At 33.9% G+C, this 7,631-nt stretch overlaps 3 long non-coding RNA genes across 7 annotated transcripts; all 3 read left to right on the top strand.

The window, feature by feature from the left end:
* The first annotated feature begins 32 nt into the window (after positions 1–32).
* On the top strand, positions 33–2,217 carry LOC130512502 (uncharacterized). The gene is made up of 2 exons (XR_008946041.1): positions 33–439; positions 1,783–2,217. It is a non-coding gene; the product is annotated as an uncharacterized LOC130512502 (long non-coding RNA).
* A 1,014-nt stretch (positions 2,218–3,231) lies between these two features.
* LOC130512506 (uncharacterized) lies at positions 3,232–4,315 on the top strand. The gene is made up of 4 exons (XR_008946047.1): positions 3,232–3,349; positions 3,447–3,582; positions 3,651–3,753; positions 3,858–4,315. It is a non-coding gene; the product is annotated as an uncharacterized LOC130512506 (long non-coding RNA).
* A 1,192-nt stretch (positions 4,316–5,507) lies between these two features.
* On the top strand, positions 5,508–7,545 carry LOC108835946 (uncharacterized). 5 transcript variants are annotated; one of them, XR_008944879.1, is made up of 5 exons: positions 5,508–5,646; positions 5,919–6,159; positions 6,360–6,666; positions 6,782–6,881; positions 6,976–7,545. It is a non-coding gene; the product is annotated as an uncharacterized LOC108835946 (long non-coding RNA). The 5 variants fall into 5 exon arrangements; XR_008944881.1 differs by having other exon boundaries at positions 6,782–7,085; positions 7,213–7,545; XR_001947039.2 differs by having other exon boundaries at positions 6,782–7,545.
* Positions 7,546–7,631: the final 86 nt, after the last annotated feature.

The raw sequence follows: 7,631 nt of genomic DNA, 5'->3' as shown, positions 1-7,631 counted from the left end.
ACGGCCGTGCGTTTGAGAATTCGAGACTTGGTCTTTGTCTCTCTTTTAAACGTATCTTATCCCATAATGTTTCCTAGTGACAACTTGACCGAGTTTACTATAGCATGGTGACCACTTAAACCCAAAACCAACTAGTGACAACTCAGTCGACTACAGCTTCAGCACTCTCTTTCTTATCTCGACCACCTTCTTCTTCTTCTTTTAGGTTTAATTAAGTCTCTACCGTATGTTTTAATTCTCTCTTATCTCTACCTCTCTATACTATAAATAAACGTATCATTGCGAGTCATATATAGTGATTATATCAGTACAAGAGAGACTTGTGAGTTATTAAAGATGTCGTCGTCTATAGTTTCTTTGATGCTATCTCTTCTTCTCCTGGTGGTGTTGCTTAATATGGATCACGCATTTGGTGCTCAGACTGAGATCCGTAAACTTAGTGAGCTTTTTCTTTTCTTTATCTATTTATGGTTTATTATTAGTAAAAGACGTATGTTGATAACATTAAAAGATCTGATCCAGGCACAAGTTGTCACATACATTTTTCGTTAGATTTATTATGTATTTTGAGAAAATCATATCTACCTGCATCTCTTTTTACCATATTCAGTTTCAGATATGAGGGCGTATATAATCATTTTCTGTTAAGATCAATAGAAAAATAAATTATTTTCTATTAAAGATTTTAAACATTTTGATCAATTCTTTTTTAACTTTTATAGAATCCATATCTTAAAGTATCTAAGTTATTTCTTTAAAATCCATATCTTAAAAGTATCTAAGTTATTTTTGTGAAGTGTAGCAAATATCTTTTATTTATTTTTTCTTTTATTTTTAATTATATGATTAGAACTGTTTTGTTTTGTATTCTAATTAATAAGTTAAGTTTTCAGCTTTTACTATCATCTTTCTCAATGTCGAATCTGTATCTCCTTTGTATTTTTTTTTTGTTATCGTGAATCTCAATTGCTTTTATTGTATACAAATATCAATTAAATTATTTTATTTGTAATTTTGGATTTTGATGAAGATTTTACTATGTCCTCTGAAAAAATGAAATGAACAATGATATAGGGCATATATTAAAAAGAAAAGGACTAGATAAAAAAATAAAAAATATTTTTTATAGTAATATTTTATATATTTTTATATACATAAATTACGGATACTACATATTTATAACTAAATAAGATATTAAATAATTGTTACAATTTATATATTTTGTAAATATATATGCATGATATTTCAAATATTATTTTTATATTCATGTAGTTTTGAATTGAACTCATTTTTAACTTATTTTCTATTTGATTTTCAAAACAATATATATAATGCTATACACATTATTATTAAAATATATTCACATATCTAGGAGAACAACCCATCTAAATGTAAAAATTTAGTCAAAAATTTAATTTATTTAGAACAAAAGTATAATATTTGAATTCAGAGAGATATACCAAGATGAAAAGCAAACTAACTAGATTATTTTCATACTAAAATAACATGTATATTAAAAAACAATATTATTAATAAGTTATACACATAAATTATAAAATAATTTAAAATTGAAATTAACCTATAATTGCTTATTTTAATATATATATATATATATATATATATTTAAAATATTTATATATGTGCATGAGTACGAAAGAAACCAACTAATAATATACAAAGTGATGTGGCAATTTTATACTTTTGAACTAAGTTTGGGTGTAAGTTGGACTCATATGTATGATTGATGCTATAACTGAAGTGTGATTTTTATGGGTGGTGCAGAAGATACAAGGATGAAATTGGAAGGAGATGACAACAGAAGCTCCAAAGTGGAGATGGAACCGAGCAGATCAATACGTTGCGGGGGCGGGAAAACTTTTTAAAAACATGGCGACCAGTTATCGTACTGATCATGGTCATCTTCCAGGAGGATACTTGTCTTCTCTCTGTCAGCCATGCAGCTCGGGAAAATGTATTGTTTATAGGTGTATTACCACCAAAGTCTGCCAATACATCAACGGCTCACCAACGACGTGCACAAGCTCCGAGGACTGTCAACCCGTATCTAGCAACTGATCGGATTATAAAACTTTGTTATACATATATCGTGTTTTTTTTTTTTGCTTTTTCTATGGTTATTCGTTTCACATGTATGTTTGTGTGTTGCCACATATATTCTCATATTTTTATCGGATGCAAAATCTTTACATTAGAAAATCGAGTAGCACACAACAAACTGAACATGACAAATCAGCCATCAGCTTCACCACTCTTTTTTTTGGGTAAAAATTGTTTTCATTTCTTTGCAGGAAATGCAGTTATCGTAAATAGACTTTCACAGCGTGAATAGAACACTGATAATAAAAATTACAATCCCAACCCTTTCATCAGCAGAGATGACCAGTTATGGTTTTTTATTTTATTTTATTTTATTATTTTTGTTATTTTCTCTCTTATATACTTTTAATTTTGTTTTAATATGTTTATGTATTTTTTGTGGTGGATCTATTTATAACCAAAAATATTAGCTATAGAAGGTAGTTTAAATAATGATGAATAAAAATCAAATAATATTTTTTTTTTAATTGAAAAAATCAAATAATATTTATTATATTCATATATATGTTTTCCTTCCAAATTAATTTATAAAAACTATGTCAATTATTTAATGAATTTAGGAAATGTTCAACATACATAATTTAAGTTTGAATTTGGTTGGTGATGTACAGATAACACTATCAGTCTATCACAAATGTCATGATGTGGGTTTTGGAACAAAATTCTAGTGCTCCGGTTAATAATGTATGCCGTTTAGATTTACATTAACGGCATACTTAATATGGCTGTTGTATCACAGACCGAAGATTAACAATGTATGCCGTTTAGATTTACATTACATACGTATCTGCGTTGCGTTTCCGGTTTGGAGAAGAGCCATGTCCGTTGTTTTTTACAACTTCCACCTTCTGAAAAGTAAATAAAAGCGGTTGCGTGTGCTGAAGCACAAAAACTATATCTCTTTCCTTGGAAGACCAGCGCTGTTTCTGATCCTTGTTGGAGGTTCGAGTGGGACATATTCCTCAGTTTCCAAAGAGACAGAAGCCACAGTTTCACGAATCGTCTCTATGTAGCGCTCATCAAGGCACAGGTCCAGGTATGGAAGGGTGACGTGGAACGCAAGAATCAGGAGCTCGGTCCCAGTCTCGTGGAGGCTATGGAGGATCAGTGTCTTTTTGTCGCTGTCTTATCCCCTGGCTATGACAAGTCTTACTGGTGCCTTGAAGAATTAGCCAAGCTCTGTGATCTGAGATCATCGCTAGCTCGTCCTTTATTACCAATCTTTTACGAGGTCGATCCATTTCGGAAACAGAGTCCTTTCGAAAAAGATTTTGAAACTTTATTAAGCTCTTCTCTTATCATCTAGAGTCGCTGTTTAAAACTTTCAGGTATACACACAATTGTTGGCATGTTGCTCTCTGTTACTTGGAACTTGGAAGGAGGGTCACCAATGAGTAAAGTAGAGGAGATCTATGATAATCACATCTGGAAAGAGTTGGAAAACGACACGCTGTTCCTCCCGAAGTAATGATTGGAACTTTTATGGTTTTTACTTACTATAATCCAAAACTCAAATGTCTCCAACTATATAGGTATATCTCAATGCTATCGGTTTGTTATTGCGTTTGGATGTAAGAGGTGCTCTCAAAGGTTTTGAGACCGCCTCAAACTCCTTACAGCTCGTTGACTGATCAGGTTAGCCATGCACTATTTATATACTGTATTGAATGATCAGTTGGTTTTTTTGACTTTTAACATGGGAAACTGGTATTTGTCGTGGCACCTTGACATATTGATAGTTTGATAGATCCCGAGAGTGTTTAACAATGAATGAGCAAACAAAAGCTGTCACCGAGGCATTTGTGAGGTTACACAAGGAAGGGCTTATATATGAAGAGATTGGTTTGTTCATTGTTGCTGTTAATTTCTCAGAAACAGCCTTGTCTGATCGTAAGGTTGATCACATTGACATTAAAAGAAGAACACCAACGAAAGTACCGGGTGTGATACGTAATATGTGATCTTTATGTTCTAGCTTAACAGATTGATATTCAATATTGCTATATGGACACAATCTGCAATTCTATTATCATGCATGGCTCCATTGTGACAGTAAACAGCCCTTTTTCTATTGGTAGGTTTGTTATTACACAATCATGAATGAGAATATCAGGAGTGCATACATCGTACAAACTAACAGCCAACTCAGAACGTGTAAGCTTGACATATAAACTTTGATCCAAAGGTTGAAACTGATTATATAATCTAACAATGGAAGGGTCGGGGCGTTACAACAACTTTCTATCATAATATAATGTAATAACAGAAAAGAATTATGAATGGATATTTTCACGAAAATAATACTTTTGGCGTCATTTTCTAGCGACAGTGCCACCCAAAAACAGCCTTGTTTGATGGTTGAAAATAGATCATTGGGGCATCAGATGAACAGATTGATGTTTTCAACGAAATGTGGTGCCTGCTGCTGCTAAAGACAGGCCAATCCTCCACTGGTACGGCTTTGTTTGTAGATTCTTAAAATCATTTTCATTAAACAATTATATTGTTTTTAGCATATATGAAAGAACGCTCTTGGCTCTGATCTATGCAGCCAAAGAAGTGGTAAGAGAGAGGATCAAGGTCAGAGATGGTGTTCCTTTCATGTGGCGTTTACTGGTAAAACATAATAATACATTCTCAAGCAGGATCGGATCTCACATAGTTTTATCATGTGTCAATGGATTTGGGGGATGATTAAAAAAAAACCGACGTCGTGTTTGTGGTTGCAGGAGAAGAGTTGTGCCATGGAAGGCAATGTAGAGGCTGAGAGTGCAGGAGACAGAGCTAAGAAGCTGGAATCTTCTTATTTCTAGATCTGTTTCTTCTTCTTCTTGATAATGGCTTAATAAGGTGTTTACACGTCTCTAAGATAAAAGAGTAAAATCCTTTTGCAATAAGTGTGGTGTACATACTGTTTTTAGAGTAAAGAAGAAACACATTTACTTGTAGCCAGACAGTAAACACTTAGCTTTCAGGATAAAATTTTGACACTATTTCAACCATTTTCAGTTTTGAGGCTGGAACTAGTGGTAACTTGATTGGCTGAATTAAAAACAAAAAAAAAAGTAAGAGTTTAGATCACTGGTATGGAATTTGTGCTTTTGGCTGAACTGAAATAATTCACACAAAGCCTTGCATTTTGTTATTACACAATCTAGTGTGACAGTATCAGGAGTACTGCATACATTTTAGAAACTTACAGCCAACTTTGTATACATTACACAACTTTCGATCCTAATCAGTACTATACTAAAAGTCCTTAATCCTCAAAGCGGAAGGTGTCCACGTCATTAAAATAATCTATTTATCACAGCCTTCTATTCTGCCATGTCACACTTTCTTATGTCGACTGAAAAAAAATATTGGGCCTTTTGTGTGGCCTGCTAATAATTCATCTTGGCTCAGTTCGAGCCCGTCTTCCCAAAACCTAATGATCCTCGGATGTGACTGACTGTTGATCGTATCTGACTGTTGAACTTCATCGTCATCGTTTCAGTTCTGCGCAATTTCACCTCCTCTGCTCATCATGTATAACGTCCGTCTCCCACTTTTAGTTTTCTTTAATCTCCAATATTACTGCCTCAATCCAAAGCTTTGAAACTGTTGCTTTTCCCTCATCACAGCACTCTATATATACCTTCTTCATGCTTATACGTTCCTTCAATCAACATTGTCTCTCCTTTACAAATTCGATTATATATGTTTTTTTTTCGTCAACATTCTGTGATATTTAAAGTTTTGATTTAGAGTTTTGGTAGTCCGTGTGAATGTATTTCATATATTTTTGTATGATTCGTTAGGCAAAACAAGGCTGCAAGTGCTGGGTGAAATTGTACCAGGAAGTGAAGGAGCTGAGGGAAATCACTGATGATGATCGGTAGCTATACTGGTTTAGGAAGAAGCTGTCAAAACAGAACAAGCACGCCAAGGAGCTTGAGGAATCTCTGGGACTTTTGAGCGAGAAGCTGTGTAAAACTGCACAAGGTTACCGTTGTTGTGTGACAGAGAGGGAAGATGCAGCATGCGCAGAACAAATAAGAGGTGCATTTTTTTGTCTCGAAAAATACACAATATGTATTAAACTGTCTACTGATAAACTTTCTTAATTTTGACAAAAACCGTTAGTGGTTTGATGATGGATCACATGACAGGTTTTACAAAGCCATACATGAGAAAAGAAACGCAAAGGAAGATAATTTCTAGATGTTAACTAAATTCTATCTGATTTAATTATTCTTCAGGGCTTAGGAGTTCTCTAGCTTCATAGAGTTTCAAGAGAAAGAGATGAAAACGTTTATGGAGAAGAGGGAGAGGGAGAGGTAGAAGAAGATATAATTCGAGGAGATGCTTGAGCTAGAGAGGGAATTTGATGTCATTGGAGTTGGAGCTGTTCATGAACAAGAACGACCTTCACGATGATGTCATTGGAGCTGTTCATGAACAAGAACGACCTTCACGATGCAGATGACGCACACTTGCTTTCATGTTGTGCTTTTGGTATCGAATCTAAGGAGATTTGAGGAAGACTATCATTCTCAATTTTAGTAGGTAATAATCTAAGAGACTTGAGTTGAGACTATTATTTTCCATTTCAGTAAGACATCTAAGGAAGTATTTTGTGGCTAACAGCAAGTTTGAATGTTTTGTCATATATCCAAAACAGCAAATTCGGTATAGAAAGCTGGTTAACCAAAGGAAGAAGATGACCCGCAACTGCCATTGCTGAAACCTCTGCTAAAAGAACAGTTATTTGTTCACTGCAAGTACGTCTCAGTAGATTGAAAGAAGTCTCAGAATTTTTCGTTACAATAAAGTTGGCTTGCGTCTTTACGGATTATGTTGTTGGGTCTGGATCAGGCTTTCAGCGTCACACTGACCCATCTTTGTTGAAAACGCTTACTGCATCAGGAGTATTAGCAACATCTAAACTCAGCAAAGATAAGAGACCACGTAAAAAAGCTACTCATGTAATACATTATTATTATTCTCAAATTTACTTTACCTCACATTGCCATTGTCTGTCCACAACAAGCATCTGAAATGCACATTTTAGGGATATTTTGTGTTACATATGACCAAGTATTTTATCAACAGAAGAAAGTATCACACGAGTAATGGAGAGGCTTGGGGATTCACAAACATCCCATGCTAAGTTAGCACTCATGATGTATATATAGTTAATTCTGTCTCAGACATAGTATTTCTGCAGTTCATATGATCAACATTTTGATTTGGTGATATAATTTAATTTTGGATGGTACAGGTTGCATCAGCCGATATAAAATTCTTGAGGGCAAGTTCTATGTAATGGATATTTGGAAAGAGACTAGAAAGTTTATTAAGGGACTCACAATTTTCAACGAAATTCACAAAATTGATGTAAAAAAGAACTAATATCAAATGAAAATATATTATTTATAGGCTATACCTAATGGAAACGCACAAAAAAACAAAAAAAAAACAATTATCAATCTTTACGAATTCTTTTCCCCAATGTGTATGATATTTTTATG

The sequence above is a fragment of the Raphanus sativus genome, chromosome 1 (assembly GCF_000801105.2).
Source record: "Raphanus sativus cultivar WK10039 chromosome 1, ASM80110v3, whole genome shotgun sequence".
NCBI lineage: Eukaryota > Viridiplantae > Streptophyta > Magnoliopsida > Brassicales > Brassicaceae > Raphanus > Raphanus sativus.
The sequence above is the reverse complement of the archived record's forward strand: the minus strand, read 5'-3'. Positions and strand labels throughout refer to the sequence as shown.